Consider the following 27,905-nt stretch of genomic DNA (forward strand, 5'->3'; position numbering starts at 1 on the left):
GTGAATGTCGACAACAGTAGTTATTGATACTCCTTTTGGTTTTTTGGTTTCTGTCAAGCTAGAATCCAAGGATTGCTTCTGAAGGAACGAAGTAAACGTAAAAAGATGATTCATTAAAAATTCCAGAGTAGAAAAACAGAGTGGAACATAATCTAAACTACTACCAGACAAAACTTATTTTTCTGTATTTCAGAAGTTATAAAAGAAAATACATTTAGCTGAAAAGTTCCATAACAGTCCCAGAAAGGTATGAATTTAAACTACACAGTTTAAATTGTAATTTTCAATCATCTGTTCTAAATTTATTTATTCTTTGAATTGTGTCTTTCTCTCTTCTTCTAATCTACTGTTCTTCTTTCATTTAGCCCCTAAACAGAGTTGCATTTAATTTTTATAGTGTAGACATTGTTCTTTTTTTTTTTTTATCCATTTGTTTTTATTAGTTGGAGGCTAATTACTTTACAATACTGTAGTGGTTTTTGCCATACATTGACATGAATCAGCCATGGATTTACATGTGTTCCCCATCCCCATCCCCCCTCCCACCTCCCTCCCCATCCCATCCCTCTGGATCTCCCCAGTGCACCAGCCCTGAGCACTTGTCTCATGCATCCAACATGGGCTGGTGATCTGTTTCACCCTTGATAGTATACTTGTTTCAATGCTGTTCTCTCAGAACATCCTACCCTCACCTTCTCCCACAGAGTCTAAAAGTCTGTTCTGTACATCTGTGTTTCTTTTTCTGTTTTGCATATAGGGTTATTGTTATTATCATTTTAAATTCCACATATATGCATTAGTATATTGTATTGGTATTTATCTTTCTGGCTTACTTCACTCTGTATAATGGGCTCCAGTTGCATCCATCTCATTAGAACTGATGCTATGGAGACATGAAATTGTTTGAGAAATCTGTGACCTCTCAGTAACTGTCACATGTGAATAGTGGACTTTGGAAACAACAACCTTTTTACCAGAGATCACTGGACCTGAAGCTCTGATTCCAGTGGCTGCAGGGTTTGCCACAGCTTACCACCTTGCTCCTGTTGGTACTTGTCTTTTTAGCAGAAGTTGGTACTTGCCCATTCAGTTCTTTACCCTAAAATATTAGAGGAGAATAAAAATATAAATGTTGTACCAGCTTTTGTGAGCTCTGTTTAATGTTGGGTCCTTTTTTTGGGTGATGATAGGTTTACTTTTTCATTAAACCAGACATCAGTTTTTTTGTGATTTGTTCTGCTGAGACCTCAGATTGCCCCCTCCTGTGGTTCAGCAGGGCAGTCAGGTCCACTCCTGGGCCATCTTGATTTCTACATTGACTTCAACATGAGGTAACATTGTCAACCCTCATTTCCTGATCCAAAATAAAATAATCAATACACCACAGGTTACTTTTTTTTTGCATCTGCAATATGGTAATTTAAAAGGATTGAAAAGATGAAAATGGAAATGTAGATTTTAGAAATCATTTTTAAGGTTTTAAAAAATTTCTAGGAGATTATAAAATAGTATTCCTAGATTTAGCAAATAAAAATACAGGATGTTTGCTCAATTGAATTTGAATTTCAGATAAACAATGAATACTTTTTTTTAGAATGTACCCCATATAGTATTTGGAAATGTTTGTACTAAAACACTTATTCATTGTTTATCTGAAATTCCAATTTAGCTGAGTTCCCTGTATTTTATCTGACAACTCTGTTCCAAAAATATTCAAGGAAATATTCACTGGTAGTCCAGTGGTTCAGACTTGACACTTTCACTGCTGCAGTCCCTTGTCAGGGAACTAAGATTCCCACAAGCCACTTGGTGCAGCCAAAAAAAAAAAAAATATATATATATATATATACATATATATATATATAATATATATATATCAAGAATCAATGTAACAAAAGATAATATTTTTATATTTTAAAAGGATTTTGGTGTGATTCATTTGATCTTTACTGTCACTGTGAGGGGTAAGTTTTGCTGGGAGGAGTGAGAAGGGGTGTTATTGTTCTTTAATTAGCATACAGTTGAGACTCAGAGAGTAACAGTTTAACAAAGCCGTGGATGAACATGCATGAACCTGAATCCAAGTCTTCTGATTCTTAGTCCAGCACTGTTTTTAAAATTTTGAGACTTTTGCAAAATATGAAAAAGCACCAAGGATTAAGATTCAGAAGGACACAGATATTAATAAATAAGAAATCCCACATTCCCACCGCCCATCATTGCTGACCCCGGTTTTTCACATTCACGTCTGACTGAGTGAGCTTTCCAGCATGGTGCATTACCACGCTGCTCTGAGAAAGCATCATATTTATCCATACCCTCCATGACCCGGGCGCCTGTGGGTCATTACTGAGGTCAGAGGGCTAGGCAGGGGGAGGGAGATGGGAAAAACCTAGTAGACATGTTAACTTTGTAGTCTGTGTTATGTTACCTGTGCTTTATGAAATGAGTGTCTCACAGTGGCACTATCATTGTATCTTCATGTATGCTACTGTACTGAGACTTTTGGTTACATTTCATGTAATTCCTGACTCCAGGAAAGGTGCTAGATTCTCTAATTACCGAGTACAGTCCTGGGGATATTCTGCAACTTTGTAAAAATAAGTCTCTCATCTATGATTTGAGAGTCATATGCCATAGGTTACATTTCAAAGAGCTGGAATTGTTCAGATAGCTACCCTACAGTTGCTATTTATTGTAATTTAAATGTTTTAAAACAGATTGTTATATGTTGGGATGTTTAATAATATGAAAGAATGATATTGTAAATTTGGGAGTAATTGCTTGTTAAGTTAGAGTGAATATGGGGAAAATATTTTCTTGATAATCAATCCTTTACATGTTTTCTGACTTAACTTGAGCTGGAAGTCCACAGTGAGCCTGGAACTGTTGATCTGAGGCAGAGTGTTGACGTTTTCCAAAGTCATGTTTGTATTGACTTTGGAGGGAGAAAAAGGAACCATATCATTCAACAGAATTCATTGGGTGCTATTAGGTCCAGATTATATACTTCACTGATTTCAGTTATCATAACTATATGCCAATCATAAGTATATTTGTATAAACTAGATAAACATCTGTGTAGTTTAAATTCATACCTTTCTGGGACTGTTATGGAACTTTTCAGCTAAATGTATTTTCTTTTATAACTTCTGAAATACAGAAAACTAAGGCAAATATTCCTCTTTCAAATGAGTGTCAAGCCATTTCATGTTAATTTTTATGCACATTAGATATTTTTCTGTTTGTATTAAATGCATTAATTTGTTTGGGAAATTAATGGGAAAAAAGTGTTTTCTAGGTAAGACAACTTTCCTGAGTTTTAAGGTCCTCCATTAGTGATGTAATGTTTGCTGTAGTGTTGAGATTGACCATTCATGCCTCAGTTTCCAAAATTCTCATACCATCTTTTTCTTTTGAATTCAGTGTCAGCACTGGTATTTTCTAGGTGATGCACCTTATCAAAGTAGGAGACTATCAATTTAAATTATGCATATTTTCCCTCTGATTACTTGCAATAAGACACCATCATCATTTCCAATGCTCCCATTTGTTCCAGCACTCATGCTATTCCACTCTGTGCCAGTGACCAACCCAGTCCCAGAACCATAAACTCCTCCACATGGTCCCCTACTTCTCCGAGCCCCCTACAACGCCACAGCTTCCCCTGAGGCCTTAATAGACCCATAGCCACATCTAGCACTTCTCTGCTACCAAATCCCAGAGGAATAAGCCATTGAGTGCAAGAATAGCTGAGGTCAAGGTCAAAGTGTAGCCTCAAAGTCAGTGCTCTATGGAGACTATTGTAGAGCTTTACATGTATGTACCACTGTAACACAAAAACTTAATGATAAGTTTTTAAGTATAGAGTTTTTTTTGAGTCAACTTAATTTTTCTACCCCTTAGTTTAGCAATTGATGAGCCACATATACTGAAGCAATGCCTCCTCAGGGTGTTGAGTATATGTGACAGAAAACTATGTGTGAGTGGGAAAAACAGAGAAGTCCATTCTTTCATGGTTTTGCCTTTTGACTGTGGTGAATGATCATTTTTTTTTTTTTGAAGCCCTGCCTTGCAGACACTCTTTTAACAGAGAATCTTTGTTTCCTTCTGACCTTATATTCATATCATTCTCATGCTCTTTAGCCTAGCTCAGATTTCTCTCTCTTCTTCCATGTAGCTTTTCAAGCCAACTACTAGTCACTTTCCAGGGGGTACATGTGGAGTAGTGCATACACTCTGGAGTTAAACAGAGCAGTGATTGAGTCCTGGCTTACTGTTTTCCTGCTTGGGTAAATGTTAGTTATCTTCTCTGAGTCTCGTTTTGTTTGTGAAACTTCCAAAAGATGTTAGGAAAATGAATGAAAAACAAGTAACAGTGCCTGGCACTTAGTTGGCACTCAGTAAATCCTCATTCTCTCACTTCTCCCTCTTACTTCCCCACTTTAGCTCACAGTGCTCTCTAACACTCACTTTAACCTAATTATACCACATCTTCATGCAAGAAATATTTATTGCATGCTTAGTGTGTGTGCCGGGACTCTTTTTAGACAGTTACAGGCCCTTGATTTTTGGCAATTATCACGCATGCTTCTTGATCAAAGTTCCTTATAAGCTCAACATCTGAGCATGCATTGATTCTAGATATTCATGCACATCTTGAACCTTGAGGAGTTGCCTTTAGACAAAATTGTGGAGTTGTTCAAGTTTGTTGTTGCCATTTCTACTCTTTTCTTTCTTTGCTCTGTCTTCTTGAGGTCAGACTCTCTGCCTTTCATCTGAAGCCATGGGCTATCTTGTGTTTCAACTTTTTTTTTTTTTCTGTATAAAGAAAAGATACAATGCTGTTCATTTCAGTTCAGTCACTCAGTCATGTCTGACTCTTTGCAACCCCATGGATTGCAGCATGCCAGGCTTCCCTGTCCATCACCAACTCCCAGAGCTTGCTCAAACTCATGTCCATCTAGTCGGTAATGCCATCTAACCATCTCATCCTCTGTCACTTCCTTCTCCTTTTGCCTTCAGTCTTTCCCAGCATCAGGGTCTTTTTCAGTGAGCCAGTTCTTCACATCAGATGGCCAAAGTATTGAACTTCAGCTTCAGTATCAGTCCTTCCAATGAATATTCAGGACTGATTTCCTTTAGGATTGACTGGTTTGATCTCCTTGCAGTCCAAGGAATTCTCAAAAGTCTTCTCCAGTACCACAGTTCAAAAAGCATCAATTCTTCGGCATTCAACTTTCTTTATGGTCCTACTGTGACACCCATACATGACTACTGGAAAAACCATAACTTTGACTAGACGGACATTTGTTGGCAAAGTAATATCTCTGCTTTTTAATATGCTGTCTAGGTTTGTCAAAGCTGTTCATTTACCATAATAGAAATATAGCTGTATTCACCATGTGTTGTTCCAGGCACTCTTAAGCATTTAGCATTTTGAACTTTTTCTTCAGTTGCAAAATAAGAGATTGCCCCTTATAATAGGAATTTCAGTTCTTGGTGAGAAGAAGAGAGATTATTTTGGGCAGAAGTCTGTTGAAAAATCACAGTTGACCACTTAAAAGGGCAATTGTTAAAAGTAAGCATTCTTTTAGAATGCATGTAGACCAAAAAGAAGGCACAAAATATTTTATTCCTTATTCTGGGCATAGATCTCTTCTTGCTCTCATGCCCATTTCTCAGACTTCTGTCCCTGGAGCCTGCTCTGAATTTCAGGAAGTTGCCTCTTCTTCATACTCTCTCTCTGTGTCTCTCTCTGACACTTCTTTTTCCTTTCTTATCTCCCAGTCTACCTAAGGTTCCCAGATGCCCATATGTGGAAGCTCAGTGCTATCCTGTTCCCTTGTGCCAGGATCTCCACTTCAGTCCACTGCATCCTATCGCCACAGCATGGGGATTGTTCAGCCTTTTCTATGTCAGCTTCCCATGGCCCTGAGAGCTCATAATTTTGTTACATTTAGGTGTACAGGATGGAGGGGGTGAAAATGCATGGAAAGACAGAAGAGTCTCATCTTTCACCAGGGTTTCAAGAGTAGACACTGATTATTGGGAATTTAGATTATGGACAGTTGTCTTTAAACATAATATCTATTTCTGTAGCAGAGAGGAGGAACGTGTGTTAGAAAACTGTCAATGAAAACACTAATATAGCAGTTTGAGAACTAATAAAATGGGAAAAGAGAAACTAGACATTGTCTGGAGACAAGTAGTAATAGTAATCTATTGCCTTCTAGATCCACTTTCCTCCTTTATCCAGCCTGCTCTCTCCTCTAGGAGATCAGCTACCCTCTGGCCTTCGTTAGGTTTCCCCAGTGGGGACCAATCAGGAAATTGCAGGAAGGTAAGAGAATGAATTTAGGGTGTTTATTCCCCTGGCATCTCCTCCGTGTTGACTGTGACTGTCCATGAAATGCACAGCTCCTCTCCAGGTGGCCCTCTTTATGACTTTCACTTTCTGACTCACTTGCCTTCATCCTTTGGACGTGGGGGTCATAAGCCATACTTTGGCAGATAGTCCTTTTACTAAATTCTTCTAGATTTCCCCTAATTCTAGTGCCTAAGTTGTTTCTGCTCAGACTCTGCTGTATAGTAGGACTTGTATAAAGTTTTCGTCCTATAGGAGGTTAATAGGAAAATGAACAATTACAATGCCATGGTTAATAAATACTTATCAAAGTGTACACTCTTTGAGGTAGAAACCAAATATTATGCCTGTTTCTCTCTTGACACTTGGCATCGTGCTGGGTGTAAGCAGGCGCTTGCCAGTGTGGAGGTGGAGGCAGGTGTAATGGGTGGGAGAGTGGGGATGGGGTTGAGCAACTGTCCTAGGAGGCTCCAGGTAGGTGTCCCAGTGTAGCTACTCATCACAGTCAGAAACAGACTGGTTGCATTAAACAAAGGAATTTACTAGAAGAATATCAGTGGCTTCTAGAGTCAAAGGAAGGCAGGAGAACAGGTTTGGAAGAACTGGGTGCTCTGTAGGGCTACTTTGCTGAAACCGCAACAAAAGTCACACATTAAATACAGGTGGGGCATCCTCATGGACAGCCCTTGCTTTGGTTTCTTTAAGGTGGATTGACACAGGTCTCAGAGGAAAGAAAGCATTTTTGGATACATGTTATATTCACTCTGTGGAAACTTTCTGGGCTTCTTCCTTCCAAGCTTTCTTATAGAAGGCCTGCTCACTGCTGCAGGTAAGGTAGGAAGAAAGAAATAGGTTGAGATCTAATCCTCTGTGGCAACCTATGTCTTAGAACTAGAGAAAACAGCTCACTTCTCTCTCCCTGGCCTCCTCACTACCCAAAAGGCAGGGTGATGGGGGCAATAGGTGGGAACAATAGTTATGTTACGACAGTCAGCAAGAATTAAGTAACAATGGAAGATGAGTTCTTCCCCTGAAGAGCTAAGTGTGTGTGCAGAGGTGGGGCCACTTTTGCTGAGTGTGAGAGAGGGTGTGTCCCCACCTTTAGGGAGGAGTAGAAGCAGCAGAACCTACCCAAGTTTCCGTCATTGAATGTGGACCTTTGTTTTGCTGCTTTCTTCCTCTCCCATGTCCTCCAGTGACCCTCTGCTGTGCAGTTGCTCCCCAGTACCCTAGAGCCGCAGCCCAGTTGAATTTGTCCTCCTGATGGGATCCATTTCCCTTACTTTTCCTTCTTCCTGAAGCTTTTCAGCCTGTGTGGGAACAGGTGTTAAGAGGATAACCATCTGGTTAGTTTAATTCAGTCTACGGTGTTACTTACCAACAAAGGTGGGTATGGTTGGAGAGACAGTCACCAAAACAACAGTCATAAAAAAATGTATCCTGGTGGCTCAGCCATAAAGAATCTGCCTGTAATGCAGGAGATGCAGGAAATGCAGGTTTGACCCCTGGGTAGGGATGATCCACTGGAGGAGGAAATGGCAACCCACTCCGGTATTCTTGCCTGGAGAGCCCCATGGACAGAGTGGACTGGTGGGCTATGGTTCATGGGGTTGCAAAGAGTCAGACTAGAGAGAAGCAACTAGAGAGAAACCTGGGTGCCTCAACTAAGACCCAGCGCAGCCAAACAAATTAAAAAAATAAATATTAAAAAAGTAAGTGGGGGGACTTCCCTGGTGGTCCAGTGGTTAAGAATCCACCAGCCAAAAAAAAAAAAAAAAAAGAATCCACCAGCCAATGCAGAGGACACAAGTGTGATCCCTGATCCAGGAAGATCCCACATGCCACAGGGCAACTAAGCACATGAGCCACAGCTACTGAAACTTGCATGCCTAGAGTCCATGCTCCACAAGAGAAGCCACTGCAGTGAGAAGCCCACAGACCACAACTAGAGAAAAGCTCATGTGCAGCAGTGAAGATCCAGTGGAGCCAAAAATAAGTAAATTTTTAAAAAAATGAGTGGGGAAATTTTTTTCTAGGTAGAGAGACCAGCATACATAAAGAAGGTGTAAACTTACACGACATATTTGAAGAACTGAAAAGTTTGATTTGGCTGGGGCATGAAGTTTGTGTGAATGAGTGCCAAGATATAAGACTGGAAAAATAGATCGGGGCCAGGTGGGGAAGGACTTTTTTTGGGCAAAGGGAGGGACCTTTAATATCATTCTAAGGAAATTGGACTTGGTCCCATAGTCAGGGGGTGGATCACTGAAGGTTGCTAAGCAGGGGATGAGCATAATCTTAAGTTTGTTGGCAGTGTACTATATGAACTGGAGTTGAAGCTGGAGGCAAGGAGATGAGAAAGGAGAATTTGCAGGGGTCTGTGGAAGAGGGTGACAGACAACGACAACTTCCAAGAAAGTTGCAGTGGGTTGGTAGGAAGGGGAAGGTAGAAGATAGAAATGGTGGCATTTGACTATTGACTAGTTTCAGGTTGATGAAAGAGAGGGAGGGAGTCTTAAATGACAAGTGGTCTCCAGTTTTGGACTTTGGTGGTGGTTTAGTCACTAAGTCGCGTCTGGCTCTTGCGACCCCGTGGACTGTAACCCACCAGGCTCCTCTGTCCATGGGATTTTCCAGGCAAGGATACTGGAGTGGATTGCCATTTACTTCTCCAGGGGATATTCCCAACCCAGGAATCGATCCCAGGTCTCCTGCATTGCAGGCAGATTCTTTTCTGACTGAGCTACGAGGGAAGCTCTGGGGGAGTGCTATTAACTAATATGGAAATGTGAAGGAGAAGCAGATTTTGTAGGAAAGATAATGAATCCAGGATAACAAAGATTAGGGATGGAGCTTTGACCAAGAAATTTGATGGAGGACCCAGAATAAAAGGAACCTCAAGGAACTAACATTTAAGGAAAAACAAGAGAGGTTGAAAGATAAAAGTGAAAAAGAGAAAACCAAGAGACAGAAGTCTCAAGAGGAAAGGAGAATTTCAAGGAAAAGCGATGGTCAACAAAGTCAAAGAATTTGACAGTTCAGAGCTTCCAAGTAGGACAAGGACTTTCAATATGGCTGTTTTGGGTTCTGGAAAGACCATATAAATACTGGGGAGTGAGTTCTCATAAGGCTGCTAACTAAAATACATATAGATGCTCATTCTTTATAGTTTGTGAATTATATGACCATTTGCTCAGACTAAAGGAAATCTTTAATTTCCTTTAAAAGCAAATTGATAGAAAAATTTAGGAGAGAGTTTAAAGGATCATCCATATTGAGGTGATAGTCAAAGCCTTGAGAACAACTGCATTTTTAAGGTAGAGAAGAGCAGAAGGTTAAGACTGGAAGTTGAGGAAATCCTCAAAATTAGGCTTAGCACAAAGGAAAAGTGAGTACCTGTTAAAGGGAGTGAATAAGAGCGATCTGAAAGGTTGGAAAAGCCTTAGGGAATCACAGCATGGACTGAAGCTTGGGTGATTCACCTGGTGGAGTTTACAGAGCCTCCTGGAAGTTCTGCAGAGAGATCAAGGGGAATGAGGTCTAGAAATATGTCCGTTATATTGGCCACAAGATCCTTGAAGATCTGAAAGCAAGAATTCTCGGGACAGTTCAGGCCCAGAAGCCAAAGCTCTTGTCACTAGGCAAGGGAAGGATGGTGATGGAATGAAGCCACCTGTGTCTTGTGTTGCTATAGCATGAAGAGTGGGCATAAAAGACCAAAGGATGGTGAGGAGGGTACCAGAGGTGGAGTGAAGACAAGACTGTTGGGTGTAGAATGCACTTGAAAACAGAATGAATTTTGGAGCTACTTGAGCTTCTGGGAAACAAAACAAGCAAAAAACAAAACAAAACAAAACAAACCAGAAAAGCAGAACACTGAGGGAGCCGAGAAGTAAGATAACTCTTAAGATACCTGGAAAAAAAGAGTAATCAAATAATAGTGATCCAAGAGCTAGTGAAGCCTCAGTGATGTAGGAAACCACCTTTTGGATGGTTAATTTAAACTTCATCACAGGAAACTTTTCATAAAGAGAAGATGTGTGGTACCATTAAAAGAATGACTGAAAAAATTCTGTATTTTAGAAGAGTCATTGTGATGAATGGGCATTGAACCTGGAAGATGCGTAGTATTCTCCTTTGTATTTGTAAAATAACAGACTTTATTCTTATATGCCATGAACCTAGAGGCTGCCCTCTGATACTTGAAAGAGGTGGCTACAGCTATAAATATGGATGTGACAGTGAAGTATGCCCATGAACTTGGGAGTAAAGGGAAATATAGTTGCCTTCGTAACTGAACTATTAAAATCAAAATATAATCTATCTCTGAGAGTCAACACCTGGGTAAGGAGTGTGGTCGTTAGGGAATATCAAAAGGAGAATTCAGATAACGTGCCTTTGGCTTCATCTTGGGCAGAGAGATGCTGAATTTGGGCACATGGACAATCCAAGCGCTAGAGAGGAATGGCCGAGTGTGGGGCAAAGATGTTTCACCTGGACTGAGTAGGAGCTAAAGGAAGTGGTCCTCAAACCTCTCTTTGAATCTGTGCTTGTGCAGAAACTTTTTGATTCCTGATTCATTCTACAAAGTATGCCATGGACATCTGAAAGAAATGTCCCTTATTGTTAAAATAAACTAGATTTCTAATCTGTACATTAGTGTTGTATAAATGTAGTCATTGTCAATCTGTCTTCAAGTGCCAGGTCACCTTGGGTATGCTAGTACAGTCAAGTTTCTGGACATGAAAGACGGAGAAGAACAGATTCTAGGCTGTAGAAAGTTTTTCAAAGTCATTCTTATTTATATCATTTAAAAACCGTCTTGATAATTAGTCTCATGGACAGCCTCTGTCTCCCTTGTGTATTTCCATATCCTCCACCACTAGTTTTAGGAATACTGTCAGTAGTCATCACTTTCAACAGTTGGTTGGTAAAGAACATGGAGCTTGTATTCACTCAAGAAATGAATGAAAACATGTAGACTAGAGATGAGAAATACAAAGCATTCTTGTTAGCACTCTTCTGTCCTGTATTTGTGCAAACATACTAATTGATAATGACATTCTTTCCTCATGAACCTAGACTGACCATAGAACTCTTCATAATGACATTAATCCAGAACATCACACCCAGCAGCCTAGATTGTATCCATGTGAGGTAAAACTCCGCTCTTTCTAGATTAGATGGCATGTCAGGGATTCTGGCCATCAGAAGTACAGAATTCATCAGGAAAGGATGGAAAGGATGGTTAATCCTTTGAGTTTGATGTCATGGAGAAAGCAGATATGCCCTTTGATCAAAAGTCCCTGAATATTTTGACAGAATAGATAAATCGACAGAAATTATCAGAATGAAATTATTTAGACAGTGAATGCATTCACTGCCATGGGGGTGTCAACCAGAAAAGAATTTGCAAGAGACCTTACAGGTGCATCAGTTGTTGTTCAGTTGCTCAGGTGTGTCCCAGTCTTTGTAGCTCCATGGACTGTAGCATGCCAGACTCCTCTGTCCTTCACTTAATGCCCAAAGTTTGCTCAAACTCATCCATTGAGTCGGCGATACTATCTAACCATCTCATCCTCTGCTGCCCCCTTCTCCTTTTGCCTTCATTCTTTCCCAGTTTTAGGGTCTTTTCCAGTGAGGTGGCTCTTTGAATCAAGTGGCCAAAGTATTAGAGTTTCAGCTTCAGCACCAGTCCTTCCAATGAATATTCAGGACTGATTTCCTTTAGGACTGACTGATTCGATCTCCTTGCAGTCCAAGGGACTCTCCAGAGTCTTTACCAACACCACAGTTCAAAAGCATCAATTCTTCAGGGCTCAGCCTTCTTTATGGTCCAGCTCTCACATCCATACATGACTACTGGAAAAGCCATAGCTTTGACTATACAGATGGACCTTTGTTGACAAAGTGATGCCTCTGCTTTTCAATATGCTGTCTAGGTTTGTCATCGCTTTCCTTCCAAGGAGCAAGTGTCTTTTCATTTCGTGGCTGCAGTCACCATCCGTAGTGATTTTGGAATCCAAGAAAATGAAATCTGTCACTGCTTCCACTTTTCCACCTTCTATTTGCCATGAAGTGATGGGACCAGATGCCATGATTTTAAGTTTGTTTAATGTTGAGTTTCAAGTCTGCTTTTTCAGTCTCTTTTTTCACCCTCATCAAGAGGCTACTTAGTTCCTCTTCACTTTCTGCCTTTAGAGTGGTATCATCTGCATATCTGAGGTTGTTGATATCTCTCCTCGCAGTCTTGATTTCAGCTTGTGATCATCCAGCCTGGCATTTTGCATGATGTACTCTGCATATAGTGTTTCCCACTTAATGTTGGTGGTAAAGAACCCTCCTACCAATGCAGAAGACTTAAGAGACACTGGTTCGATCCTTGGGTCAGAAAGATCCCCTCGAGGAGGGCATGGCAACCCACTCCAGTATTCTTGCCTGGAGTATCCCTTGGACAGAGAAGCATGACGGGCTGTAATCCATAAGGTTGCAAAGAGTCAGACATGATTGAAACGACTTGGCATGCATGTACTTTGCATGTAAGTTAAATAAACAGGGTGACAATATACAGCCTTGTACTCCTTTCCCAGTTTGAATCAGTCAGATGTTCTGTGTCGTGTTCTAACTGTTGCTTCTTGACCTGAACACAGGTTTCTCAGGAAACAGATAAGGTGGTCTGGTACTCCCATCTTTTTAAGAGTTTTTCAGTTTGTTGTGATCCACACAGTCAAAGGCTTTAACATAGTCAATTAAGCAGAAGTAGATTTTTTTCTGGAACTCCCTTGCTTTCTCCAGGATCCAACTAATGTTGGCAATTTAACCTCTGGTTCCTCTGCCTCTTTGAAGTCATCCCCAGGTTTTAAATCCTAGCTCTTCCTCTTACTGGGAATGTAGCAAGTTAAGCCTTAGTATCTTCATATGAGAAGTCATTTCCATTTCCTAAGTTTGAGACTACCAATTCAGATAGCACATAAAAAGCGTTTGCGAATGAGATCCTCACAAATGTTAGCTCCCTTCTTGCTTCTCTTGTTTAAAATATTCAACAATGAGCTACCTCATCAGAACTACCTTATCAGATCTCTCCAGTCTCTACTTGAATATTTCTAGTGAAGTGAAGCTCATCGTTTCACAAGATATTCAATTTTGATCTGCTCTAATTACTTATGGCTCAGAGGTTAAAGCGTCTGCCTGCAATGCAGGAGACCCGGATTAGATCCCTGAGTCGGGAAGATCCCCTGGAGAAGGAAATGGCAATCCACTCCAGTATTCTTGCCTGGAGAATCCCATGGAGGGAGGAGCCTGGTAGGCTACAGTCCATGGGGTCGCAAAGAGTCGGACACGACTGAGCAACTTGGGCTTCCCTGGTGGCTCAGAGGTTAAAGCATCTGCCCGCAATGCGAGAGACCTGGGTTTGATCCCTGGGTCGGGAAGATCCCCTGGAGGAGGAAATGGCAATCCACTCCAGTATTCTTGCCTGGAGAATCCCATGGACGGAGGAGCCTGGTGGGCTACAGTCCACTGGGTCGAGAAGAGTAGGACACGACTAAGCGACTTCACTTCACTTCACTTCACTTCAATTACTTAAAAGTCTGTCTTTATATTGAACGGAAATCTGCCACACAATATAACTTGCTTTGCCACATAGAACTTAGCTTTGGAGTCTTTTTGATATTTGAAGAGGAATACTCAACTCTTTTAAGATATTTTCCTTTCTAAGCTATAGGGTCACCAGTCCATTCAGTTCTTCCTAAATGACACTTCCATTATCTCTAGGTTGCCATAACTTGGATCACTTCCAAATTTGCAGGATTTATCTGGCCTTTTTGTTTTTTTCTATCTCTAGCATTAGTTCTAGGAATATATATATATATATATATATATATATAAAATACAGTGCAGAATTTCTTATTTTAAATTTATAAATTTAGATTTATATTAAATCTATAGAAATTATTTAAACTTAATAACTAATAACTAATCAGTAGTAACAAAATTCTCCTCCTCGTGGTTTCAGGGCTTTCAGAATGGCTCAAGTGCCTTGAACACATTTTAATGGAAGCTCGTTTAACTCACTTTTTGGGTTCACCCCCTTTTCTTGGGTGTGGGACCAAGGCTTGTCCCTTAGATATTTCTGATTGTGGTGTTGACTAACTAGTTGGTTCCTAAACTGTAATTATCTTCCTCCTTCAATTAAAATTACATTTCTATATTACAAAATGGGCTATTGCAAAATCTAACAATGCACATTGGATTTTTATTTCCCTCTAAGCAACTTTTCCTGACAATACGTATTTTTTCTCTGGGTTGTTCAACTGTTAAGTGCTGAGGAGGACATTCTTCCTAACAAAGATCAATCAGTGGGCACTTTGCAGTATTGTTTTTTTTGGTTTTCCTGTGTCCTCACTTGCTGTTGTGTAGTAATTCAAATACACGATTATTTCCAGCTTAGAGAATTTTGAGAGACTCATGAACTAGAGCCATACTGATGTGACAGCATAATTGGTGCCAATGAAACATTCAGTCATCATATGCTTTTATTTTAAAATGTGCCAAATGATGAACTTGATTAATAGTTTATGCAAGATATTAATTCCCCAACCAGGGATCAAACCCTGTGTCCTCTGCAGTAGAAGCACAGAGTCCTAACTGCTGGACCACCAGGGAATTCTCCCTTGATGAATAGTTTTAGTTGAAATTTATCCAATACTTTCCCCCAAATTTTTAAATTATTTTGACATTGTGTAAACTGAGTATGATGTTTCTAAGCATCACTTTAACCAACATGTATTTGGCATACCTACATTCTGCCAGACCCTGCCTCAGTGCTGGGTATTTATTTCTAGATGACCAACAATACATGGTCCTGCCTTTGAAGAGGAATCAGACACACACAGTCAGTCAGTCAGTTCAGTTGCTCAGTCTTGTCTGACTCTGCGACCCCATGAACTGCAGCATGCCAGGCCTCCCTGTCCATCACCAACTCCCAGAGTTTACTCAAACTAATGTCCATTGAGTCAGTGGTACCATCCAACCATCTCATCCTCTGTCATCCCCCTCTCCTCCTGCCTTCAATCTTTCCCAGCATCAGGATCTTTTCAAATGAGTCAGTTCTTTGCATCAGGTGGCCAAAGTATTGGAGTTTCAGCTTCAACATCAGTCCTTCCAATGAATATTCAGGACTGATTTACTTTAGGATGGACTGGTTTGATCTCCTTGCAGTCCAAGGGACTCTCAACAGTCTCTCCCATCAGGAAGCTTCTGTAAGCCTCTTATCCTTCTCCATCAGAGGGCAGACAGACTGAAAACCACAATATGAAAATTGGTTAGAAAACTAACCAATCTGATCAGATGGACCACAGCCTTGTCTAACTCAATGAAACTATGAGCCATGCCGTGTAGGGCCACCCAAGGCGAAGAACCGGTCATGGTGGAGAGTTATGAAAAAATGTGGTCCACTGGAGAAGGGAATGGCAAACCACTTCAGTATTCTTGCCTTGAGACACACACAACTCTTTTAAAAATAAAGTTCAGATCACCATGGTCAAAGAACATGGGTTCTTAGAAGATCACTTAGTCTTGTGAGAAAGCATAGCAACCTGTTCCTGCCAACCCACTTCCAGTTAACACCACACACTGAGATTTTATATACTCATCTAGGCTCTGCTCAAATGCTTCTTTCACCAAAAGAGTGGCCCTAGTCCTCGTGCCTCAGCCCTGTGTATTCTCTCCCTCTTCCAAACTTCTCTGGTCCCTCATCTGCACTTTCTCTCATGACCAAGTCTCTTTATACCTCAAGGTAAGGTTATTTGCATGTATGTCTGTGTTTGCTCACAAGACTGGGAGCTGACTGTGGATCAGATCATGAACTCCTTATTGCCAAATTCAGACTGAAATTGAAGAAAGTGGGGAAAACCACTAGACCATTCAGGTATGACCTAAATCAAATCCCTTATGACTATACAGTGGAAGTGAGAAATAGATTTAAGGGACTAGACTTGATAGACAGAGTGCCTGATGAACTATGGACAGAGGTTCGTGACATTGTACAGAAGACAGGGATCAAGACCATCCCCATGGAAAAGAAATGCAAAAAGGCAAAATGGTTGTCTGAGGAGGCCTTACAAATAGCTGTGAAAAGAAGAAAAGCGAAAAGCAAAGGAGAAAATGAAAGATATTCCCATTTGAATGCAGAGTTCTAAAGAATAGCAAGGAGAGATAAGAAAGCCTTCCTCAGCGATCAATGCAAAGAAATAGAGGAAAATAACAGAATGGGAAAGACTAGAAATCTCTTCAAGGTAATTAGAGATACCAAGGGAACATTTCATGCAAAGATGGGTTCGATAAAGGACAGAAATGGTATGGACCTAATAGAAGCAGAAGATATTAAGAAGAGGTGGCAAGAATACACAGAAGAACTGTACAAAAAAGATCTTCACGACCCAGATAATCACGATGGTGTGATCACTCACCTAGAGCCAGACATCCTGGAATGTGAAGTCAAGTGGGCCTTAGAAAGCATCACTATGAACAAAGCCAGTGGATGTGATGGAATTCCAGTTGAGCTATTTCAAATCCTGAAAGATGATGCTGTGAAAGTGCTGCACTCAATATGCCAGCATATTTGAAAAACTCAGCAGTGGCCAGAGGACTGGAAAAGGTCAGTTTTCATTCCAACCCCTAAGAAAGGCAATCCCAAAGAATGCTCAAACTACCACACAATTGCACTCATCTCACACGCTAGTGAAGTAATGCTCAAAATTCTCCAAGCCAGGCTTCAGCAATACGTGAACCATCCAGATATTCAAGCTGGTTTTAGAAAAGGCAGAGGAACCAGAGATCATATTGCCAACATCCACTGGATCATCGAAAAAGCAAGAGAGTTCCAGAAAAACATCTATTTCTGCTTTATTGACTATGCCAAAGCCTTTGACTGTGTGGATCACAATAAACTGGAAAATTCTGAAAGAGATGGGAATACCAGACCACCTGACCTGCCTCTTGAGAAACCTATATGCAGGTCAGGAAGCAACAGTTAGAACTGGACATGGACCAACAGACTGGTTCCAAATAGGAAAAGGAGTACGTCAAGGCTGTATATTGTCACCCTGCTTATTTAATTTATATGCAGAGTACATCATGAGAAATGCTGGGCTGGAAGAAGCATAAGCTGGAATCAAGATTGCCGGGAGAAATATCAATAACCTCAGATATGCAGATGACACCACCCTTATGGCAGAAAGTGAAGAGAAACTAAAAAGCCTCTTGATGAAAGTGAAGGAGGAGAGTGAAAAAGTTGGCTTAAAGCTCAACATTCAGAAAACTAAGATCATGGCATCTAGTCCCATCACTTCATGGGAAATAGATGGGGAAACAGTGGAAGCAGTGGCTGACTTTATTTTTTTGGGCTCCAAAATCACTGCAGATGGTGATTGCAGCCATGAAATTAAAAGACACTTACTCCTTGGAAGGAAAGTTATGACCAACCTAGATAGAATATTAAAAAGCAGAGACATTACTTTGCCAACAAAGGTCCGTCTAGTCAAGGCTATGGTTTTTCCAGTAGTCATGTATGGATGTGAGAGTTGGACTATAAAGAAAGCTGAGCACCGAAGAATTGATGCTTTTGAACTGTGGTGTTGGAGAAGACTCTTGAGAGTCCCCTGGACTGCAAGGAGATCCAACCAGTCCATCCCAAAGGAGATTAGTCCTGGGTGTTCATTGGAAGGACTGATGCTGAAGCTAAAACTCCAGTACTTTGGCCACCTCATGCAAAGAGTTGACTCATTGGAAAAGACCCTGATGCTGGGAGGGGTTGGGGACAGGAGGAGAAGGGGATGACAGAGGATGAGATGGCTGGATGGCATCACCGACCTGATAGACATGAGTTTGAGTAAATTCGGGAGTTGGTGACGGACAGGGAGGCCTGGTGTGCTGCAATTCATGGGGTTGCAAAGAGTCGGACACGACTGAGCGACTGAACTGACTGACTGACTTCCATAATGTCCAATAAATGTTAGTTTGATTGAGAGAAAAGTCTATTTTAGGTAGAACACCTTGATTAACTAAGGGAGAACAAGTTCTATTTTGGTTTTGATTGCCAGGAGTTTTAAAATTTTAGACTCAATATTTTTTTCATGGAAAGCTAGTCTTCTCTAAGTTTCTTCAAGAGAATTCAGTTCTAGTTTGTATCCATAGTTTGTGGATTTCCTATGTACAGATCACAGTCTCATGATTACTAAGGGGTTTCTGAGGTTGCTTCTACATATGAATGTTAATGGATACATATTTTTTTTTTATAAAGACTTCATAGAAATCAAGTAACTCTATTTTGTGAAAACAACTCCTAGTGCTCTTTAGACAGATGGGAAAAAGTCCTCAGATTAGTTTGCTTAAAAAGTCATGAATTAAAAGACTGCTCATTGAAACTGAAGGCAACTTTCTACTGAGTCATCAGAAGCAATGTATTGAGCAATATGATCTGTATCAATATGTCTTATGAAATTGCCAAGTTAGGAGTTGTATATTTTAGATAAAAAATCTATGTCTCCACTGAGTGTCAAGTATCTTTAAAGTTTTCTGAAAATATTAATAGAATCCAATCAATTTCTCAGTAAAAGGCAAAGGACATTAAAAAATTTTTTTAATGTGACTTTTTATTCTGAGGCTTTACTTGGGTTCCCAGAGACTATACGACGAGCTTTCCTCGTTCTGATAATTATCACTTTAGCTCTGGAGTTTATGGCGGCTGGATTATGATTCCCTTTAGGGGACTGATGCAAGCAATTTCTTAATGGTGTTTCGGCCCCTGACAACATGATTCCTTTAAGGAGAGTGCAATAAGTGGGATTTATATCCATGTGACTCATGCATTTAAAAAAATAAAGTAACCAAAATCGATAGATTCAAATTAAATATATTCAGAGCATCCTCTTAATGCCACCTATGTAATGGCAACAACTTATTCTCTGTGCATTGATGATCCTATGTTTGCATTTTTTAAGTGTTGTATATTTATTCTGTATTTTGCAATCTGTTGTATGTGTGCAAAGCATTACATTTACACAGGATTTTTCTAAAAGTTATTCTATGCTCGTCAGAAAAACAACAACAACAACAACAAAACAAACAGACACCTAAGATTTTGAATGATAATCCCCAGGAGCCCTGAAGTTTTCCTCAGCCTGTTTTCTATGCTCTGTATTTACTTGTTGAATGAATGAATAAATAAAGTGATGGATTCAGGAGACATGGAACTTGACCCAGTGGAAAAACTGCAGTTGAAGGATTTTTAGACCAATGTTGATGGTGGGATAACTTTACTTGAATTATTTAGCTAAAGTTCCATTTGAGATGCAAAAGTTTGTTGAAATAGTGCTTTCCTATTTGGTGATTTTTCTTACCAAAACAAACATAAATTAAGTGACCCCAAAGATCCTAAATGGAGATAAATTATAATGATGCTATAAGATGTCAGGATATATGTGTATCTAGCAAGTGTCTTGTGATGCATATTACCCATTATGGGGATGGAATTTTGCATGATTTAAGTTTTCAGGGTCCCATTGGTTGGAAAGTGCAGCTAATCAAGAAATCATTGTGGAACCTGTTGCTCGAGCTTTGTATCATGGGAGTTACAATATTGTATTTTCCTTTAACTCCTCAGATCATCTTCTATTTGCTGTGTATCCTGGAGGTGACAGATAATGCCGATAATGATGACTAAATGTTCACTGGCTTCTCCCTACTGAGACCTGCCTTCCCCTAGAGCTGTTCTCATCTTCCCACTGGTTAACATTCAGGTATCCTTGCTCATTCCAACTCTACAAGCTGTAAAAACACCTGACAGAGTCACGTAGGAGAGGGAGAGATTCCATTGCAGGCTTCAGTGGGGAACTGAGTCAAATTCTCCCACCTTCATGTCACCCCTGGAGGACTTTTCCTTCCCTTCAGCCTCTGACTCATAAAACAGGAAAACCGAACTTTATTGTTCTGCTTTATCTCTAACACCACTGTCCAATGAACTGTGTATTAGTATGGATCTAAATCTGTGCTTTTTGTTTCAGGATTATCTCTTGATTAGATGCTGATTGTATATGTTTCTTTTTTAAATAATGATGAAAATTTATCTTAAGCCTACTCAGTCATTTATTAGGTAAGACAGAGAAGTTAGACATCAAAATTGCTCTATTCAGAACCAGCACATAAGACTGTTTAAAATGAGTGTTGGATAAAAATAACTTAAAGTACCTTGGAGTTACTTTTACATAATGAAACATGTAATATAAAATGTAATTAAACATTTAAGAGTATTATAGTTTTAAAATATGCCCTCAAAATATCTGTTTAACTTATCAAACCCATAAAATGAATGAGGAGGTGTCATATCTTGAAGGAAGAGCTAACTAAGTCTCTCACACTTTAAAAAATAATCAGCTTGCACTACATGTGGAGCAATGTCGCTTCTGCCAATTAAAAATGGTGATGACTCACTTTATTCCATTTATGCCTATGCAGCAAAGAAAAATAGTGTGTGAAACCTTATCATGCATTTACCTTTAGTTCATAAAAACCGAGATTATTGTCACTAGATTATGTAAAGACTTACCTATAATTGGTGCTAAATAAATATTTATTGAATGAATACACAAATGAATACAGGATGCCTCATTTAAACATTTAGTTTAAATGTTTTTAAACTGAACATTTAAAAAAATAAATATTATACTTCAACTGGTTGTGTGTGTGTGTGTGTGTTCAGTCGCTCAGTCGTGTCTGACCCTTTGCAGCCTCTTGGACTGTAGTCAGGCTCTTCCATCCATGGAATTTTCCAGCCAAGAATACTGGAGCGGGTTGCCTTTCCCTACTGCAAGAGATCTTCCTGACCCAGGGATCCAACCCGCGTCTCTTGTGTCTCCTGCGTTAGCAGGCAGGTTCTTTACAACCTTAAGCAATTTTTAAAAATCGCATGATGTTTTCAAGTAAATGAAATATTTCAAAATGGATATACTTTCCTCAGCAGAAACTTCATGTATATGTAATTTTAGGAAGTGGTTTACAAGAGGATAACTAAAATAAATATATTCTGACCAGTCAAGTTCATAATACCCTGTGCTTACAGTGTTTTTCCTGAGAATTCCAAATGCTAGGCTAATGTGATTATACGTGCTATTCTTTTTGTCTTTTCTAGAAGGTGAATCATCTCAAGTTGAGTAACTTGTTTTGAGTAAAATAATGACTCACTGAATGAAGCCTGAAATACCATCCAGCTTCTGGTAGATCCCCCTACCTCTGTGTGGACTATTTTATTTACAAGTCTCCTTCTAAAGTCTATTTCCATGATTTTGAAAAAATTGCATTTCTTTAAGAATATATGCATTGTGAAACATAAGCAATAGCATCTTTCAGCAACTGAAAATTCACAGGTAATTGAATTTGAAGGAAGATCAGAGTGTAGAAATGGAAGATCAGAGTGTAAAAAGGCTGGTGGCCCTATGTTTGCATTCTATAGAGTTTACATATTTACTTTGAAATTTGCATTCTATGGTATATGTGTAAAGCATTGCATTTACTCAGGATTTTCTAAAAGTTATACCATGCATGTTAAAGGAAAAAAAAAAAAAACACCCTGAAAATTGTGACAATCCCCTGGAGTCCTAAGGTTTTCCTCAGCCTCTTTTCTGTGTCCTCTACTTGTAGAACCCTTCCGTTCAATCTGAGCAGCGGTGTTAAAATTAGTGTCTTATAATTCTGACATGATTTGCAGCTTACAATGCTCTTTGACAGAAATTGGTCTTTTTGATGCTCACAACAGCTTGTGATGTAGGGAGGATAAATATTATTATACCAATATGTCCTGTTAGAAAATTTGACCTTTTAGCAATCAGCTAAGGAGAAATACTTCAGGTGAAAAAGAAAATTGCACATTTCTTTTTTGAGATTGAAATTGTTTGGGAGTTAGCATGAAGAGAAGGAAAAGAATGAATAAGTCTCGTGGTCTGAAAGAAAATCTGTAAATTAATTTCTTTAGTTACAGACTGACTTTGTTTCTTCTTTCTATGATAACAACAATTATCATTTAGTCAATGCTTATTCTGTGGAATGAGAATTAACTCACTGAATCCTCATAACCATCATGGTACTATTATTGCCTTGATTTTTACAGACCAAAGAACTGAAGACCAGAAGGGTAAATAAGACCACTGAAAAGTAGCAGAGCTGGAGCACAAACCCAGGCGTCAGCTTCTGCATCTGTGTTCTTAATGACTGTACTCAGTGGTGAGCAGGTTTAAGCCAGCTCTCCAGCAGAATACATAAGTAGAGCCCAAGGCCCATAGTGTAGATATTCCCGTTATGACCAATTTCAGGTTGTTGCTGTTTAGTCGCTAAGTCGTGTCTGACTCTTTTTCAAACCCATGGACTCTAGCCTGCCAGGCTCCTCTGTTCATGGGATTTCCCAGGCAAGAATACTGGAATGGGTTGCCATTTCCTTCTGAGGGGGATCTTCCTGACCCAGGAATTGGATCCAATGGTTTAATAACCAGCTTGTGAAATTGCTGAATATTTATTGATCAGCACTTAAGAGCAGGTACAAGCCTGCCCTAGTACATCATCGATTATCCTACATGGTGCTTTCAACACAGACTATTTAATTACTACTGTTGTTTAAACATCAGCTTTGAAATATGATTTACATACAATAAAATGTACCCATTTTATGTGTACTGTTTGAAGATTTTTGACAAATAGATATACCATCTTCATAATCAAGATACAGAACATTTCCATTAGTCTTAAATGTTCTCTTGTGACCCTTCCTAGTTAACCAGTTAATCTTCACTCCACCACCCATTTCAGCTCTGGCAACAACTGATCTGTTTTTTTTTCCTTTTTGCCACACAATATGAAGGATCTTACTTCCCTGACTGACCAGGGATTGAAACCGTGCCCCCTGCAGTGGAAACATGGAGACTTAACCAGTAAACCACCACTGTGGATCCGTTCTATGTCACTGTAGATTAGTTATTTTTCCCCCTAGAATTTCATATAAATGGAATCATATGGTATGTATTGTGTCTAGCTTCTTTTGTTCAGTATGACAGTCTTAAAATTCAGCTATGGTGTTTTTGTGTCTGTTCGTATCTATGGGTAAGTTGTATTCTATTGTATGTATGTACCATAATTTATGCATTCACCAGGTGATTATTTTTCAACTGTGAATTCTGATCATAAAAAGTCCTTTTATAAGCATGTTGCTGAATGTTGCAGCCATAGCTTTTATTAAAAATAGTGATGGAGAGAATATATTTAATAATGGTTTTTAGTTTGATGTTGAATTTATGATACTAATATTAAGCAATGGTATTTTAATCTTAGATCCAGTACCAAGATTTAAGAAACACTTACTACCTCATTGAAAAGTCTTTTACTTAAGTATATGAATATAGGTTTTAATTTGATGTTTGGATATATTTTTAAAAGACTGAGTAGTTCAGACTGGCTGTTTGGTTCTCTACCCTGTAAATAATGACTAGCTTTCCTTTTTTACTTTATGCCTTATAGAATTTGCCTCCTTACCGGTAGACTTTTTGAAAACTAATACCACTTATTTAAATAAGGAAGCTTTAATTTATTAAGTTGATAATTTTAAACAGACTTACTTTTTTCCTTCTCTTCTCTCTCTTTCTTAAGCAAACAAATTCCAAACCCGTTTTGTAGTATTCAACATATCTCAGTCAGTCAGTTCAGTCACTCAGTCATATCCGACTCTTTGAGACCTCATGGACTGCAGCACAACAGGCTTCCCCGTCCATCACCAACTCCTGGAGCTTGCTCAAACTCATGTTTATTGAGTCAGTGGTGCCATCCAACCATCTCATTCTCTGTCCCCTTTTCCTCCTGCCTTCAGTCTTTCCCAGCATCAGGGTCGTTTCCAGTGAGTCAGTTTTTCGCATCAGGTGGCCGAAGTATTTGAATTTCAGCTTCAGCATCAGTCCCTCCAATGAATATTCAGGACTGATTTCCTTTAGGATTGACTGATTTGATCTCCTTGCAGTCCAAGGGACTCTCAAGAGTCTTTTCCAACACCACAGTTCAAAAGCATCAATTCTTCAGCACTCAGGTTTCTTTATGGTCCAACTCTCACATCCATACGTGACTACTGGAAAAACCATAGCTTTGACTAGATGGACCTTTGTCAGCAAAGTAATGTCTCTACTTTTTAATATGATGTCTAGGTTGGTAATAGCTTTTCTTCCAAGGAGTGAATGTCTTTTAATTTCAAGACTGCAGTCACCATCAGCAGTGATTTTGGAGCCCAAAAAAATAAAGTCTGTCACTGTTTCCCCATCTATTTGCCATGAAGTGATGGGACTGGATGCCATGATCTTAGCTTTTTGAATGTTGAGTTTTAAGCTAACTTTTCCACTCTCTTCTTTCATCCTCATCAGGAGGTTCTTCAGTTCCTCTTGCTTTCTGCTGCAAGGGTGATGTCATCTGAATATCTGAGGTTATTGATATTTCTCCCGGAAATCTTGATTCCAGCTTGTGCTTCACCCAGCCTGGCATTTCTCATGGTGTACTCTGCATATAAGTTAAATAAGCAGGGTGACAATATACAGCCTTGATGTATTTCTTTCCCAATTTGGAACTGGTCCATTGTTCCATGTCTGGTTCTAACTGTTGCTTCTTGACCTGCATACAGATTTCTCAGGAGGCGAGTAAGGTGGTCTGGTATTTCCATCTCTTTAAGAATTTTCCCCAGTTTGTTGTGATCCACACAGTCAAAGGCTTTGGTGTAGTCAATAAAGTAGAAGTAGATGTTTTTCTGGAACTCTCTTGCTTTTTCAATGATCCAACGGATGTTGGCAATTTGATCTCTGGTTCCTCTGTCTTTTCTAAATCCAGATTGAACATCTGGAAGTTCTCGGTTCACATACTGTTGAAAGCTTGCTTGGAGAATTTTGAGCATTACTTTGCTAGCGTGTGACATATCACATATCTCAAGTGGCTTAAAAAGCAAGATTAATTTTTTAAAATCTCATATCCTGAGATTCCAGTAGGTGGCACTCTTACAAAGCCTAAAGACTTCTGTTTTGGCAATCCATGGTTGTTTTCTAGATGATTCTCTTTCTACTTTCACCTACTTGCAAACCCATTTGTTCTGGATAACTTAAATTCATTTCCCTCTAATTATCAGGGTTATGCATACTGTTTGTTAAGCATTTAAAAATGTTCAAAAGAAGAAATATTCTTCAAACCCCTTGATTAATTTCCAAGAGATAACCACTCCAACAATTTAGTATGTACAATATTTTCCAGACTTTTCTCTAGCCCCCACACACAATAAGCGTATATAAAAGTTAAAATTTGTATTAGTAAAAGTTTAGATTTTAAAATAATCATAATGATATGCTTACCTTTGTTTTCTGATCCTATACCTGGGGTTTTTTCTTATGAGTAGTTTCCCTTTAAGAAAGACCTCTCATTTCTGCAATTCATTAATTGCTGAGTCCAAAAGGACCTTTCCTGTTGGTGTTGAACTAGGGCATGTGGTGCAGTGAATGATGCCTGGACTTTCATGATAAGGATTCTGTGCTAATTGCATTTCTTGGCAGTGAGAGTGGAGTAAGGAGAATTTAAATAATAAGAAACCTAAAGCTTCCTTTGCCAACTGAAGACTATAGAATATTCTAAGATTTTATCTGAATAGGATCGTGATTTTTGAACTTGCTGGCTGTTCCAGGAGATGTTCACTGTTGGTGTGTTAGTGGGAAACTTTGTGAAATCACTGATTTTTTTTTTAAAGGTAGATTCTGTGCCCCCTCCCCCCCCCATAGTATTACCTTAAGGGCAGCTAATTTCCCTCAGAATGAGCAATCCAAGAGACCAAGTCAGACAAAGTGCTTTTGTGACCTAACCTTAAAAGTTATACACTGTCACTTCTTCAGTAGGTCTGCTGTATTCATTGTGGGAGGGGACAATGCTCAGGGGCCTGTGTACTAGAAGGTGAGGCTCCCTGGGGCCATCTTGGAGGAACCACAAGGAACAACATAGGTGGTTACCTTTACTTCACTGAGGTATAATTGATATCTAACATTATATTAACAGTTTTAGGTATACAATGTAATGATTTAATATTTGTATGTATATTGGGAAATAGCGACTGTGATGAGTCTAGTTAACATCCATCCACAGATGGTTACTTTAAAGCCATGAGATTAGATGAGATCACCTAGGGATTAAGAGTAGAGAGAGAAGATAGCAGGATTAAGTCAACATTCAGAGGTCACAAAGAAGAGTCAGAGAAAAAGCCTCCAGGGAGTTGATGCCTTTGGGAGCCCAGTGGAGAAAGTATTTCCAAAAGAAGAGAAGGCTGAGAAACTAAGATAATAGCTAAGAAATGATCACCAGATTTATACCTGTGCAAAACCCGTTTCTCCTTGGAGTCTCACACAATTCAGATGTAGTTGTAAGGAAAACAGATGTTGTTTAAAACAGTAACTACTTGCAGCCACTTTTGAGTACCAGAAAGTAGCCTCATGTATTACTTGTGGGTGATAGAGCTTGTGCAGGAAAGACCTTGATAATCTCTTTGGGTCTGAATAGTAAAGTTCTCCTAGAGTTAGTTCTGGAAGGTGAGGGCTGGAGAGTTGAGTTGCCATCCATAATAAAGGAAGAAGAATGGAGTATCCAAGACCACTAGCGAATTTGAAAGAAAGTGTGACTCCAGAAAGCTCCATACGAAGCGTGTCAGCTGAGAATAACAAAGTAACTCACCCTCCGTGGGCTTTTGCACCCGCATTGGAATTCCTTCAGGCCCGTATGACCCTCTTCTCTCCATTCTGCTCCTCTGACACTCCTTGCTCATCAGTTCCCCTGATTTCTTCACAGGATTTTGGTTACACACAAAAAGCAATCATAGGACAAAAATACCGAGTACTTGCTAGGTTCCAGGGACTGTTCCTACTGTTTTATGTACTCTACCTCATTTAATTTTCACAAAGCCACTCCGCTATAGGAATAGGAAACTGAGGCATACAAGAGGTTAAATTACTTGCTATTAAGTATTAAGGTCAGAATTTGAACTCAGTCTGGCTTCAGAGATTTGGCTCTTAATCAGTAAATCTTGCTCGTGTTTTCCTTTTAGGGTTTTGAATTTGGCAACTCAGACTGAACCAGTCTGAATCACCATCTACTCAGGCTTAGACTTTGGCCACCTTCTGCCCTAGCCAAGAACATGACATCTGTTATTGACTCGTGGGTCTGACCCACCCCAATAGAAACCCCACCCTGGGTCTTGCTGGTGCCAGATAGGAGAAAGGCCATCAAAGCAATGTGTGTTCATGTCCCTGTGTCCTTTCATACATGCTTCCCCTGTTCCCGTTCTCCCTTCTCTGCCTGGTTTCTGTATGAAGTATTTGGTTGAGTCGTCACAAATTTTTCTTTTTCCTTCAAGTTGTCCTTTGATCTTCTATCCACCCTGTCTTAGCATATCACCATTCCTGGTAGATGTCTATCTCTGCCCTCAATCTCAATTGTG

The 27,905-nt window shown here is 39.5% G+C and overlaps 2 long non-coding RNA genes across 3 annotated transcripts in view; one reads left to right on the plus strand and one right to left on the minus strand.

Moving 5' to 3' along the window:
• The window catches only part of LOC133057465 (uncharacterized), a 31,454-nt gene extending 10,383 nt beyond the window's left edge, over positions 1 to 21,071 (plus strand). The window contains exons 2-3 of one of the 2 annotated variants that reach the window (XR_009693035.1): positions 63 to 247; positions 20,031 to 21,071. This is a non-coding gene — a long non-coding RNA (uncharacterized LOC133057465). The remainder of the gene's footprint in view (positions 1 to 62; positions 248 to 20,030) is intronic. The other variant, XR_009693034.1, reaches the window with a different exon arrangement.
• On the minus strand, positions 961 to 26,412 carry LOC133057466 (uncharacterized). Its single transcript, XR_009693036.1, has 3 exons — positions 25,783 to 26,412; positions 7,499 to 7,677; positions 961 to 1,099 (listed from the first exon to the last, which is right to left on the minus strand). It is a non-coding gene; the product is annotated as an uncharacterized LOC133057466 (long non-coding RNA).
• Between the last annotated feature and the right edge of the window lie 1,493 nt (positions 26,413 to 27,905).

This window comes from Dama dama, chromosome 5 (assembly GCF_033118175.1).
Source record: "Dama dama isolate Ldn47 chromosome 5, ASM3311817v1, whole genome shotgun sequence".
Classification (NCBI taxonomy): Eukaryota; Metazoa; Chordata; class Mammalia; order Artiodactyla; family Cervidae; genus Dama; species Dama dama.